At 37.4% G+C, this 14,893-nt stretch overlaps 1 protein-coding gene across 2 annotated transcripts in view; it reads right to left on the reverse strand.

Moving 5' to 3' along the window:
• The window catches only part of CDH9 (cadherin 9), a 133,554-nt gene extending 119,030 nt beyond the window's left edge, over positions 1-14,524 (reverse strand). For both annotated transcript variants that reach the window (XM_059728631.1, XM_014597429.3), the window contains exon 1: positions 14,252-14,524. The gene's annotated coding sequence lies outside the window, so the exon portion shown is untranslated. The remainder of the gene's footprint in view (positions 1-14,251) is intronic.
• Between the last annotated feature and the right edge of the window lie 369 nt (positions 14,525-14,893).

Below are 14,893 nucleotides of genomic sequence, written 5' to 3' on the forward strand. Positions count from 1 at the left end.
CCTCCCTGGATCACATTTGAAGACAATCAGTTAGGAAGGTCAAAGAAGGATTAGAATTTAGGCTGGTGACAAAAATTAAGGACAACAAAAAGTCTTCTTTCAGGTATATAGGGAAGAAAAGGAAGGTGCAGGCTAGCATAAGACCCCTACAGGAGAAACTAGAGCAATTGATGACAGAGAAGGGGGACCTCTTCCAATTGCCATGGTTTTCCAAGATGATTGCCAGTGGCCCTGCAATCACATCAGTCAAATCCCTCAACACCCTTAGGTGCATCCCATCCAGCCCCATGGATTTCAGTATGTCCAGTTTTTCTAAATAGTCCTTAACCTTTTTGTTCACTACTTTTGGCTGCTCATCTCCTCCCCAAACTCTGCTGCCAGACACAGTAGTCTGTCAATTGACCTTGCCTGTGAAGACTGAGGTGAAACAGGCATTCAACCTTTTCTGCATCCTGTCTCTTGGTTGCTTCCCCCATTTAGTAAGGGACCCACACTTTCCCTGATCTTCCTCTTGTTACTGATATACTTGTAGAAACCTTTCTTGTTACCCTTCACAACCCCTGCCAGCTGCAACTCCAATTGAGTTTTTGCCTTCTTGACTTCATCACTGCATGCCCAAGCAATACTCTTATACTTCTCCCTAATTGTTTGTCCAACTTTCCACTTATAAGCATCCTTTTTGTGATTTATTTTACTGAAGAGTTCCTTGCTAAGCCAAGCTGGTCACCCGCCATATTTGGTAATCTTCCTGCACATCAGGATGATTTGTTCCTGCACTCTCAGTAAGGCTTCTTTAAAGTACAGCCAGCTCTCCAAGACTCCTCTCCCAAACAGACTGGCTTCCCAGGGAATCCTGCCCATGCGTTCCCTAAGTGAGTTGAAGTCTGCTTTTCTGAAGTCCAGGATCCTTACTCTGCTGCTCTCCATCCTTCCTTTCCTGAACTCATCTCGTGGTCAGTGTGTGTGTGTGTGTGTGTGTGTGTGTGTGTGTGTGTGTGTCATATTAGGGATCTGCAAAGGGGGCCCTATTCAATTCAGATCCAGGCTGAATCAGGGACAGTGATTCAATTCATTGATTTGGATCACTGTCCCTGATTCAATTTGGCCGAATCCGAATTTGAAGATTTATTGCTGATTCTGAGAATCAGCGATTTGGACATAGATACAGCTTTAAAAGTTTTTTCTACATACCTCGAGGTACTAGCACAGCTTATGAATGCTGCGATGGTGGGGCAGATGGAACATCCCACAGGAGTGTGGAGGGTTCCCCAGTGCGCTCAGCAGCAAACCCAGAAATGGACCAGAAGCACTTCTGGTCCATTTCTGGGTCTGCCAGGGAGTGCGCAGGGTTTCCCCCACCCCTGCACCCTCCCAGCTTGACAATGGGCTGTGGGGGGACCCCAGGTGTCCCCCCAGACCCAGGAGGCACCATTCGCCAAGCTGGAGGGGGGGGGGATGGTGTGCTCCCCAGTGAACCCAAAAGTGGACCGGAAGTGCTTCTGGTCCACTTCCAGGTCTGCTGCAAAATGCACTGGGGAGTCCCCCATGCTCCTGTGTGAAGCTCCATCCACCCAACCATCACAGCATTCACAAGCCACCTGCTACCTTGAGGTATGTAGAAAAAACATTAAAAGCTGTGTCTATGTCTGAATCTTTCCAAATCTCTCCAAATCAATTCAGAATGTTCTGATTTGATTTGGGGAGATTAAAAGGTCCTCTGATTCAATTTGGATTCGGAGATTCAGCCACCAAATTGGGCCATATTGAATCAGGGACAGAAGCTTTGCACAGCCCTAATATATATAATAGCAATATTATGTGTGTGTATAACAAATTGCTATGTTATAATAATATGTATGTGTATATACACACACACATATATATATTGCTATTATAACAGAGAGTTAAAAGAGGTTTGTTTGCTTGGTTTTTGGGGGTGGGGGTTATAATGTGATAGGAAAATCCCATGTATCAAATTCCCATGCAAAGCTTGATCTTATGCCAAAACAGTAAATGTCAAACCTTCCATCAACTTCCACATTTTATGATTATATCTATTCAGAGCTATTGTTACCTTGATTTTAACTCTTTATAACTTTAGTTAATACTTTGGACTTGATCTTATTAGTTAAAGTTTATCAGTGCATCATGTATATGTGCATTTCCCCCATTACAACTACTTAGTATTTTCAAATCTACTTTGACTTGAAACCTCACCTCCCAGGAGTTTTCCACAAATCATCTCTTACCCATTGCCTCTGCTTTTCCCAGTGGTTGAAGACAAGTATATGTAAGTAGCTCTGAATGTTCACTAATACAAGGTACCACAAATATGTTATCAAGCCTAACTCTGATCTAATTTGTAGTAACTTCACTTCAACTGATATATTTCTAGAGACTTAGGGTATGTACAGATATTCAGGGAGGTTAGATCAAATTAAAAATGGCCATCCTATCTTGGGATGGCAGATGGTGGGGAGGCTTGCAGGTCCAGCAGGGTCTGTGGGGGCGGTTGATGGGTTTGGGGGGAAAGGGGGGTATTTAGGCTGGGTTTGGAAGGATATGGGGGGTTAGTGGGGTCTTCAGGGAGGTTAGTGGGGTCTTAAAGGTTTTGTTGGGATCAGGGGGGCTAGCTTGGTTCATAGGGGGCCCGGCAGGGATCAGAGGTGTTGGGGGAATTGGCAGAGGTTAGTGAGGTCCGTGGGGGTGGGGGCATTGCTGGGGTCCAGATGGTTTGGCAGGATCAGGGGAATAGCCGGATCTGTGGAGTGGCTTGGAGTGGTTGGTGGGATCAGAGAGGCTCTCAATCCCATCAAACCCCAGGACCCCACCAACTCTCTCCTCCACCCCCAGTGCTGCTGAACTGCTCCTGATCTTGCAAACCACTCCCAGGGATATTTTTACTAGTTTTATCAGTTTGGGGGATATTTTCATCAGTTTTGGGGCCCTGATTGAAGTAAACTGGGTTTGGGGGAGCGGTAGGCAGATTGTGGGGCGTGGCTGTCAGTTCTGTGGAGGGGTGTTGAGCTACTAGATTTACGTCCTCAGCTCCTGGTACTGGCAAATGCTGGTAAAACCAGCATTGAGAGTAGCTGGCAGAATGAGGTGTTTGGCAGGCTTGGTGGGGTCCTGGCTGTTCTATGGTGGGGTTGTCCTTCTGGGGCCGTGGCAAAAGGCCAGGTGGCAAAAATAGCCTGATGTCAGGGGAGGGGGTAAGAAAAGTGTAGCCCCAGGGCTGCACTGGCAAATGTACAGAAATTCAGTTAGATCAGTTTCACCAAACCTAATCTTAGTTAGACTGCCTCTGAGGTACAGTTAATTTGAACAGGGTCAGCTGTTTTTAGACCAATCTAACCTTCCTGAACAGTTTGTACTTAGACTGACCTAACTAGGGATCCAAGTGTAAGGTCTGCCACTGGGCAAACAAGGTTAGATCAGGTGGTCATTTTTAATGTGATGCAACCTCACCCTAGCCTCCCTTAATATCTGCACCTAGCCATAAGAGGAGCGTTGTGCCAGATTTACAATGTTCTATCAAAATTGGCCCTAATAAGTTTCCTTCCCAATATATACAAATGGATTATTTTAGATTTAAAGAGTGGTTAATGCTTTTGTTGTTAGTGAAATGCTGGAATTTCATCACCTAGTTAAGTATCACCAGTGCAGATAAATTCTGCAAGTAGGAGCTTGCTTAGCTACATTTGGACAAACCACACTTTTTATAAGAAATAAAAAAAAAACAAAACTTTTCCTCTCATTCTCATCAAATATTTTAAAAAGTTGTTGTAATGGTATTTTATATTTTAGGATGTCATGTTTGTATGGACTGTATTGTGCCATGTGGACATTGATATATATTTGGGAAACATTACCCTAAATGCAGATCAAAGCAGCATAGTTTCTCCTAAATTGTGTAAGGCAGGAGTATGCAGGCTGCTTCCCATGGTATACATGTTGCCTTTGTGTGGTCTTTTGAGGTTCATGGACTTTTTCTAAGATCTCCCTGTCTGCTTTGCTGTGATACATGCACCCCAAAGGCACGCAAAATGATTTGTTTCCAGTAACAAACTGAATGTGTTAATTGGCTTACAGTGCATATATCTCTTCTCCCTCAGGTCAGCTCATTCTCTTTATTGGCATTTCAATTTGCATGGTTTTTAAATGTATAGATTTTTTTTCTATTTACCACCGTTTTCTATCTATCCCTTTTCATAGGCTCCATTTGGATTTGTTTTGCAAGCAGTTTTAAAGAGAACTAACTTGATAAACAATACATCAATGCAAATACAAAAATGTTACCTACTGAAGTTTGAACGGCTTTAACTAGGGGTTTTAATAGCTTTTTTTTTTTCTAGGATTCCTAAATATGGTGATGTGAAAAAGCTCATCTTTTTCATAACTGTGAAAATGTGAAATGTGAAAATGTCCCCATTTTTCCTGTAATTTCCTATGTTAAAAATAACTAACTAGGAAAAATGAATTCTAAAATTACCATATGTCCTATTAAGGAGGCCTTTTAGCCATATTTTATGAAAATTATAATGGTTTTAAAGGTTAAAAAAAGAGCTTTTTATTTGCTTAGAAAAACAAAAATCTGTTTCTGGGTAAAAAACAGTAAATTTAGGATATGACCTCTAAAGTGAGGCCATGTTTTTGTACCACTCCAGTAAATCCTCAGGTAGTATTCTCTTCTAATTTGTTCCTGACCTCCTCTATTCATTTTGAATACAAGATTTTTTTTTTTTTGACTGAGGAATTTGAATTTGTCTTTCAGCAGACCACAACGATATTGTATTTGGTCATTGTTGATGGTAGTGAAACCCCTCAGGGTTTTTGTTTGTTTTGTTTTGCATTACTTACTGTAATCCCAATTTTCCACAGAAGAAGACTATAATCTAGGCAACATTCACCATACTTCAGCATTTGGCATCTTTTAGAGGTAAGAGAGGTATTTGGTTCTCTGTTCATGCTCCCATGCTTGATGATAAGTTTTGTGAAAGAAGTACTTGTCACCTGGGAACAAACTAATGCCATGTGTCCTGTTTTTATCACTAGGAAAAATTAAATTGTAACTAATTAATAGAGATTATAAAACATAACCAAACCAAGATTATAAATACCCTTGTTACTAGACTCCCTTCCTTCTTCCCTGGATTTCCATGAGATAAGAAGTTCCTTCAAAATTATCTGAGTCATGAAATCCAGCTTGCATTGAAAAATTAAAAGGGCATTTAATTGAAAAATAGCAGATGAGAGCATGAGGCTGTTTGTTTATTTCCAAAAGAGTGTGTTGGTGGAATGAAAAAAAAATGAAAGAAAATTGTGTCCCCTCGAAGAAATGGGAGTAACCTAGCTGTTGCCCCCATAAAGAAAACAGTGTTAGTTTTTCCTTAGAAAGGCAGGTAGCCAGTGCTGTATGAGGACTGCTGAATTCATGTATACTTTTCTACAGGATTAGCTATGTCCTTGAGAGCTTAAATCACTGGCATATCTCTCATGGACTAGAATCTTGAGTATTAAGTTATTATGTGTGATGGGCTGGATGAGCAAGAAAAACGCTAGATTATATCTAATTGGTTTATTCATTTTCTTGAATTTTGTTTTTTAGATTGGTGAGGTGTTCAGAACAATAGTTGTCCTGGGATTTCCTCTGTGGTATTTACCGGTCTGAGCTTGCTGCTGAAAACTGTAAACCTGAGATGGCCAACAGATTTCCCTCAATTTATGCGGGTTCTGTATGTGCGAATTCGCTCTTATGCAATGACCCTTTTTATACCAAAAATTTATTATGTGTGAGGTAAATTCACTCTCATGTGATCAGTGTGGTGTATAGTCTTCTGTGTGGATTTGTGTTCCTCGCTTGTTGTCTATGACACATGTTTCTGTAGTTGCCATCTCCATTATGGTAACATTCACCACCACCCTGTGCTTGTGTGTACTATCTGCTGTTGGTGAGTACTAAAATTGTAAAAACATGGTAAAAATGGGCCTGGGGGTCAGTACAGTCACGGTCTTGGAACATATTCCTATTTATTACATTGTAAAGTGGGTTCCCTTTATGCAAATTCAAGTTATGTACCATTTTCCAGGAATGTATATACAGCATAAAGTGAGGGAAACCTATATTTCCTTTAGCCAAATACATGTAGTTACCTCACCTTACCTGGAACTGGCTAGGATATATTCCATAAGAGTCTTTGCCATGCCAAGGTCTTGTGAATGCATGCATGGTTTTCATGACATTCATGCTGTGCACAAAGAGAACAAATATATGCTTTACCACAGTCTCTAGAAATTCAGGATTTCTTTATTGCCTGCTAAATGCTCAGGCTGACTAGCATGAAATTTAATTTGTGCTAATCAACTTGAGGTGAGGGGAGCAGAAAATTAATGCGACTCATTTATTTTCCATTTTACAGCAATCTTCCCCTATTTATATTCTTTAATAGAATATAGTTTTATGTAGCAGCTTTCATACTTTACAAATCAGTGGTTCAAATGCTGTTGGTGTTATGAATATATGGGCAAAATGTACAGCTGTTCTGATTTTAACAATAGCTCATTTAGTTCCTAGAATGGTTCAAGTCAAAATCAGGTCTTAGACAAGGTAATCTTGGAATGCCATACAACTAGACAAGGCAAGGCCTCCTAAGGCATCAACCTTGTAGACTAGCATCTTGTGCTCTTGGAGTAGCACTAGAAGTGTGCCATGAAACCTTCTTCCCCAACATCTCTTCAGCTCCAGACATCATACGTCTCAAAGCTGCTATTTCTGGTTGTCTGTAGATTTGGGAAGACTTAACTGCACAAATTACACCAAGTTAATTTTGTTTTAAATTTTGGCAATACGTACTTTCTTTTCAAATATGGAAGGTGAGATTCTCATTTTGTCATAAGTACTGGAACTCTTAAGCCATAATAAAAACATCAATGTTGGGCCCTCGACTAAAATTTAAAACTATGCAGGTGCCCATAACTTTTTGGTAGGAAAATATTCACATCCATGAAGTTCACGTTCTTTTATAAATGGAGAACACCAGTAACGTGCTACTCTTAGCTCCTGTACAAAGATGACAAACATAACTGCAAATCTGTGCCTCAGTATAAAAGTATAATGGAGTAGCTGGTGAGATTTCAGTTAAATCTCACCTGAAATATCCATTTAAACAAAATTATTTAAAAAGCAATGAATAGCAATGTCATCTAGTGTCATTTAGAATTTCTGTAGCCATAGTGTAACTGCTAATTCGTAGGTGGGTCTCTTTGGACATTCTTTCTTTGAAAAGTATGAATCAATTTTTTCAACTAAAAGTAAATGAAAAATAATAATGACTTGAACCTGTAGCATTAACAGAAAATTAACATCTTCCCTGTATACCAAAATCAGCACATTTCTGTCAGGAACACTAATCCTTTTGATAGTCCATTTTAGAGTTCTTCATCAGCATTTGCTTTTATACATTTACCAGATGGGTGGTATTTTGCTGGTGAAGTTAAATGCAAATACTGTGTGCCCACAAGGATGACACAATGATTGGCCTTTAGTAATGAATACGGTTTTTACATATGTATGCAGACTGATGATTATAATGTGGTATGGAGGGCAGCAGAGGTGGGACAGGTTATTTTACTGTTTAGGTTTTAATTAATGCCAAGAGATGCCTAAAACCCAGGATAACCATCTTTTCCCCCTTTTATTTAAACACTAACAAAGAATTAATTCATGATCCTATTCAGTCCCTTCTCTCCTTTTCTGACTTCAGGGATAGTTTTGCCATTACTGAACAAACACATTAAAGCATGTCACGATCTGTAGTCTCTTGGCCTATTGGAATTCTAGGGGTTTGCAGTGAGCTGACTGGTCAATGTCACTGTCACTCCCCATCTTCTAAACTATGTTGGTAGATACCAACAACATAAAAAACAAAGAAACCCTCAAATATTTTGCTTATCTTGATTTTCCATGTTGGTTGTTTCTATATTTGCTTCAAGGATATTGTACCATGGCGAATAGGAAGAGATATCTGCAGGATTATAATTCGGAGGGCAAGTGGGAACTGAGGCATTCTCTGTACTAAAATGTTAATCAGGAAATTAACTGTTTGAGAAATCCATATTTTATAAAGGGTACATACATTTTGGTCTTGTTGAGAATAATAATGAAACCTAGCTCTTATACCTCCAGGTGTCAAGAGAAGCAGTTAGTGGGCCATCCTGCCTTTCCAAAACAAATTATACATGTGGTCCTAAGATGCATTTTAGCCACAAAGCAATGCGTGTGTCACACAGTTTGTAAGCTGTTTCAAGCAGAGACAGAGACCCTATTTTTGTTCTGCATTTGAATGTATCCTGTGGCACTGATCTGTGACTGAGTCTTTCAGGTGCTACCAACAAGAGAGGATGATAATGAAGGTTTAGGATTTTTAGTTTTTAAATGTAATCCTGCTTTTCCTCAAACCCATATTGTTTTTAAATGATGAATTTTCTTTTGCCGAAGCATGGACCATTGCAGACCGTGCAAGAGAGGCAGGCACTACATATGCGTGAGAATTATTTATTTTTACTCTTTAGTTTGCAAGCATACCATATTTTTGTCAGACAGAGATAATTTAAAGCTGTCCGTTTCTGCAACACTTACTTACACTAAAGAGAATATTCTGCTGGTTTCCATGGAACTATACTCATTACTAAATGCTTTTCATTCTGAGTAAGGGCTGCAGAATCTGGCAGAGTCACAAGTTGCTCCACATAATGCTGTCTGACAAATAAGTTAAATGACCATAGAAACCCCCTCTTGAATCAACAATAAGTTTTAAATGAGCTTGTTAAGTAATACAAGGGTAGAATCATCTCAGTGAGTTGCATATAAACAGAGTAGGAATCACCTACCCTCAAAAAAATAAAGACAGAAAGAAAAAAATATCACCAGGTATTGTTTCCTGATGATTTCTCTGTACAAAATGGGATATCTGAATTATCACTGTATGATGGAGGACAACATGAATAGATACACTGTCGTACAACATTGTAAATATTATAGAAAACCATCTGAGTCTGGTGCCCGCTTTATCCTAAAAGTGATTTTTATCATTCTTTCCATGACATTGCCTGAACTGTGCTTGATTCGATAAGAAGAATGACAAATTTCATCCATGAGTTGGGATGACATTGATTTATTAAATTCATATTAAAAAACAATGTACTGGCACCATCTGATCATAACATGTAACTGCTATATGTGAAAAATAATCTTATTTGCTATTGTTATGTATAGAATTTTTCTCTAATTCAAATTAGATGATGATACACATGTATTCCCCACTTCCCCCTGCATCAAGAGGTGAATGACATATACTGAATGATTAAGGAAGCAGGAGGGAAAAAAAGGAAGATATTACACATAATAATCATTTGAGCTTAAACATTTTGACCTGTTACAAGGCATGGCTTTTTAATTTCCAGTAATGAACATTTATAAAACAATCTCACACTCCCTGGATTTATTATTAAGGAGTACCAATAAGTGTACTGTTCATGAGCAAAAAATGGTGGATTCTGGACCACTCATTACCCATGCAATTGATTTTCAATTTCCTAAAGTAATGGAGTAAATAAAAACATACCTAAATAGTATGCTATAGAATGCACATAGAGAGAGGCAGATTTCTTAACTAGTATAAACTGTAAATGATTTTCAATAGAGTTGTGACAGTTTACATCAGCTGAATGTCTGCGAGTATTGTCAAGAAGTTCTACAAGGTCGATAAAGAATGTCTGTAGTTTTCCTTAATGTGCATAGATGTGCACTTTTTTCCCCTAAAGTATTTGGTGGATTTTATGAAAAAAAAACAAAAGAAAACAAAAAAAGTACGATTAGCTACTCTGCAATCTTCAGGAGCTTTTCCTCAATTTCATTAGATGAACCAGAAAAAAAATCTATATATTAAAATAAATAAATAAATCTGATCAATAACATGTGTGGTCCCAAACTGTAATTTTTCACTTAAGCAGAACTCCCATTCAAGTCAATATCTTCTGTAAGTGAGGGCTTGTGGCAGTCAGACAACCTAAATTAAATTAATAGCCATCAGATTTGCATCACACTATTACCTTTAACTTCCTATTTGTGTTTAAGCATTTCTGTAATAAATACCAAAAACAAGGCAATTCCATGTTTGTGTGTGACAAGGAAAACCAAGTTCTTACATGTGAAGCATCCTTTCTATCTCACTATTGGCAATGGATGTGAAATTCAAATATAGAAAGCTATATTTCACTAGGGTCTGAACACTTACTGTGCCATATACTAGTAACTGCTTTATGTTTCCCCCTACTACACCTATTGAAGCATGCTTTTGAAAAAGAGTGATTTTTATTCTTATTAAACCACAATAAGACATTTTTTAATAATTCCACAAAAAGCAGCATATGAAACTAAATAAGACCCTGGGGGAGAGAGAAAAAATGGTTTAGTACCTTTCTTTGGTTTGCTTTGTGACCTTATGCAAGTCCTCAGCTCCTTTTCCAGTGGTCTCTGCATGGTAAAATGAATGAGGTAACACTACCTATCTACTTTGGAGTCTTTAGTGTGTATCCATGACACATTTAATTTGTTAATCTTTTTTTATAATTACATCTTATCAAGTAGAGTTCCTGAATAGAGCAAGTATTGGATCTAGAACTTATTCCAGAACTTAATTTACAACATATATTATGGTTTGTATATTTTGGGAGCTTTGTCTTTCCTCCATTGAAGTCCTCTGAAGTCTGTAACAGAATGCTTATTGAATATCATAGTTTAAGACTGACCACAGCCAGTTTATTTCCACTAGCAATGAACCTTCACTGCTTCTTCTTTATGACATGAACAGTCATCTGACCTAAATGTTTCTTTCTTATGAAGTCACTCAAGACAAATATCTACTAGGCTTCTAAAGTGAAAGGCCTTTAAGCTATCAGATCTTTTTATCATGTTTGCTCCCAGAGAGTCAACACAATAACCTGCCTTTTCCCCTACAGTAAAATTTGCCATCAATTTGATATTTGTTTAAAAAGTGAAAGGGACAAGTTATTAAAATACTGCTTGACTGCTCTTACCAATATTCTGTTTGTTCAGATTTGTGAGTCATTTTCCTTTGCTTCATTTTTTCTTTTTGTGGAAATCTGGGATTTATTCTTGCAAAATTACTTTTCATAAACTCAAACACACAAAATGCAGTCAGTTTCTACTCCAACATCCTTATTCATGTTCAAATGTTTGTGTTTCTGCAGATACCATTTGTGTGTAGCACCTGGTGCTAGCTGTAGACATTCAGAAGGCACTCTGATAGGAGTAGGAGAAGCATATTTGTATAGACATTTTGTTTCCGCATAGAAATAGGTGTTTTGATCAGAAATTTATACAAATGATATATTTAATACTACCCCACTTCTGGACGTGATTTTTCTGTACATATGGAATTTTTGTTCATGAACTAGGAGTGTCTTTATACAGTGACTCTTTGAACAATGAGTTTTCAGTTCTAATAAGGATCTGCCACTCAGCTGGAACTCTTTGAAAATAAGGAATAAGAAGAAATAAGGACAGGATCAAAGTTCTGTACTACTTTGAAAATGTTTGCTATATTTCTGTGTTCCAATAAACACTAACCTAATTATCAAAATAACAGTGCCCTTAAGGACCAAATAATTCCAAGTTGCAGGCAGTATTCCTTATATTAAGCTGAAATTAGTTTATCATCTTGGAAAATCTTCAGAGGGAATTTTGAACCAAATTCTTTAGTGTCCTCTCTACCACCCTTCCCCCTCCACCAGTTTATGCCAGCTGATTTCCTGTGACCTATGTGACTGGATAGGCTTTCAGAAACATTGCAGTTTGGAAACACAGTTAGATGTTAGTACTACAATTGTTCTCTTGGTTTAGTTTGGTTGTCGTTGTAACCTCATAAATAAGGTCTTAGTGAACCTACATTTCAGCTAGTTAAGTCATTATCTTTTATTTGGCAGAGATGGGAAACTAAATTATTCTCATTGGTTGATCTAATTATATCACACAGTATATTTCGTCTAGCCCCAGATAACTACCATACTTTACAATATCTCCACTGACAAGCAATCAGATAAAGTCCATGCCTCTGTGAAGGAGCTATTGCTTTAGATGAGGATAACTGGAATTTCAATCCTTATTTAGAATGGCCAGTTCAGAAGGCAAATATAAGAAGCTCTGCACTGAAAACACGAATAACTCTTTAGATAAGCTGCAGGGAGAAAAAGATATAGTTTCTCCATATTTTGCTTCCCAAGTTTTCTTTATACCTATATATAAAACACATTGCATGTTGATGTAATGAATTAGTTTATATAATATCCATGTTTTTAGCAATATAATAATTATGCTTCTTTGTGCAGACATGTATATATCAATTAACCAGGATTATTCAAATCATACCTGTCTAGCACTTAAAAATTAACAAGAAAGAAATACAACTTTTCTATATAGTAAGAGAGAGAGATTTCTTCAGTTAAGATCAATATTACTTATTCAACTTTTAAGGACTTGTTCCTCCTACGGTCATTTTATTGCATAATATTTTGCATATGAAAGTTTACTGCATAATATTCTTGTTGATATGAAATATATTATTATTTACAGTATGTCACATGTAATTATACCTTGAATTCTACCTACTATATAGTAAGCTCACATGGGAATAAAATATATTGAAACTGCCCTCTTGACATATAGTACAGACTATGTGCCTGCCTGTATTAAGACTATCATATTTCCTTTGTGAGGTTCCAAATAACCCTCAGAAAATATAAACAGACAAAATACCCAAAATATCCCTAGATAAAATGTTTGGGCCATTGTTCACCTTTAGAAAGTAATTCTTATCACCCATATTTAACATTCAAAGTAATGATTCTTAAAAAAATTGACCTCAACAAACTCAGATATTGTGTACAGTATCATTAATATGTAAGACATATCAACTAAGCTTTGTTAAACCTCATGCTAGAATACTCATTGACTTTTTAACTTAAATGCTTCACTTATCCATGTCTCATGAAACTTGAGATAGAGTATGTAGCTCTGGGGCATGGTCCTGCTCAGATTAAAATCAATTGGAGTTTCACCATTGACTTCAGTGGCAACAGAATTGAGCACCTAGTTGCAAACTTGTCAACTGCAAATGAAAATTACCCTGACCAAACTCATATTCTATTATCCTGACTCATTATTTAAAACTGTCTGCAAGACAATAAATTGCTACAGTATGCACACTGCCATACGGTTGCAAGGAGTATTGATTTCTTTACAGTTGGTATTCATCATTCTTTGTTTGAGGCTTGTATGCTCACTGAAATTAAATTGGTGTGATTGCACATTTCTTGCATATGTAAAAAGAAAATACTATTCATGAAGTAATTGCATTCTGTAGGTTACTTTGGAATCAAAGGATCAATTTTGCTTTTTCCATCTCAGTTTTCATCCAATGTAATATTTACATATTAAGTTGGCTAGGCTGTTAGTTACCAGGTCTAGAAAACAGCTGTATACTTTAAGTCTACTGACTTTGACTTATTGCTCTGAATATTCCAAAGAGCATCACCCTTACTTCTCAGGATCTCTGAACCCATCTTAACTGACTGTTATTTCCCTAGTACCAAATATGAATAAAATAAGCATTTTGCTTTTATAATTCAGGAAAAAAATATCCTTGGCTTACTCAAATTATGGTTTAAACCTGCTCTTTACTTATCCTTTTATCTGGGGTAAATTTTGACTACATATTTCTCATACAAATAGAGAATAAAGATAGAGAGGGATTGCAGTAGAGACCAAGGAGTGGAGAGAAAATACCTTGCACAAAAATATTAGGATGCATATATATACATATATATATGTATATATATATATGTATATATATGCATCCTAATATTTATATATAGGATATAATTGAACAAAAGTAAGATTCTCTTACTAACCAGCATGCTTCCTAATGTATGTAAACCAGACCCCATACATATGTTGTAGAATTCAAGGGACTGAATTGCAAGTTTTTTGTTTAAACTTTCCACAACCTATTGCACTTTTATTCAACTAACTACTTAAAATCCCCTTATGCTGTCTGTGTTACAAAGAATGGGTAACAATTAAGGACAATAAATAGTCTGAATATCCTCTTTTAAAGAAAGTTTCCATGTTTTGCTTTAAAAAATTAAGGCTAAAGAAAGTTAATCCACTTACCTTATTTTCCAATGTGAACCTAGCTTTGCCCAGTAATGCTTCTCTGTCTGCTTTTTCTCCTCTGCCTATTACAGTATCTCCACTGCTGTATGTACTTGCACCTAACTAGGGCTCCCTCTCTCTCAGCATCACTTTTAACTCAGGCAGGCAGGGAGCCGGAGCCAAAGGGACTCTCTATCTGATTGGTTTCCATTCAGTGCCCCTGATTAATAAGAAACATCTCTCACAGAGAGAGATATTACTGTTGATGGAGCCGCAGTGCTCAACATGAGAAGGTTTGGGGCTGGGGGGAGTGCAGGCTTTGCTAGGCACACAGTGATTTGCAAATGAATGCAGTGGGAGGGTACAGAGAGGAGGGCTTTGTTTAAGACCCTCTTATGATAGAATGTGCCTCTGTGTTTGAAGTCTCTGTTAATCAGCTCAGTTTAATCTGTTTTCAGATTTAATAAAGGTGCAGGCAGGTTTATAACCTGTAAATCATCTAGAGAAAAAATGTCCCTTATTTATGGTGGTGATTCCATGTCATTTGTGTGCATACAATCATTGAAGAATTCAATGCTATCCAGTGCTGCTGCAGCAACAGAAGATTTTAAGTTGATAGAAAAAAGGTGTGAAAGATAACATTCCCCTCTCCCAGTAGGT

This window comes from Alligator mississippiensis, chromosome 5 (assembly GCF_030867095.1).
Source record: "Alligator mississippiensis isolate rAllMis1 chromosome 5, rAllMis1, whole genome shotgun sequence".
Lineage (NCBI taxonomy): Eukaryota > Metazoa > Chordata > Crocodylia > Alligatoridae > Alligator > Alligator mississippiensis.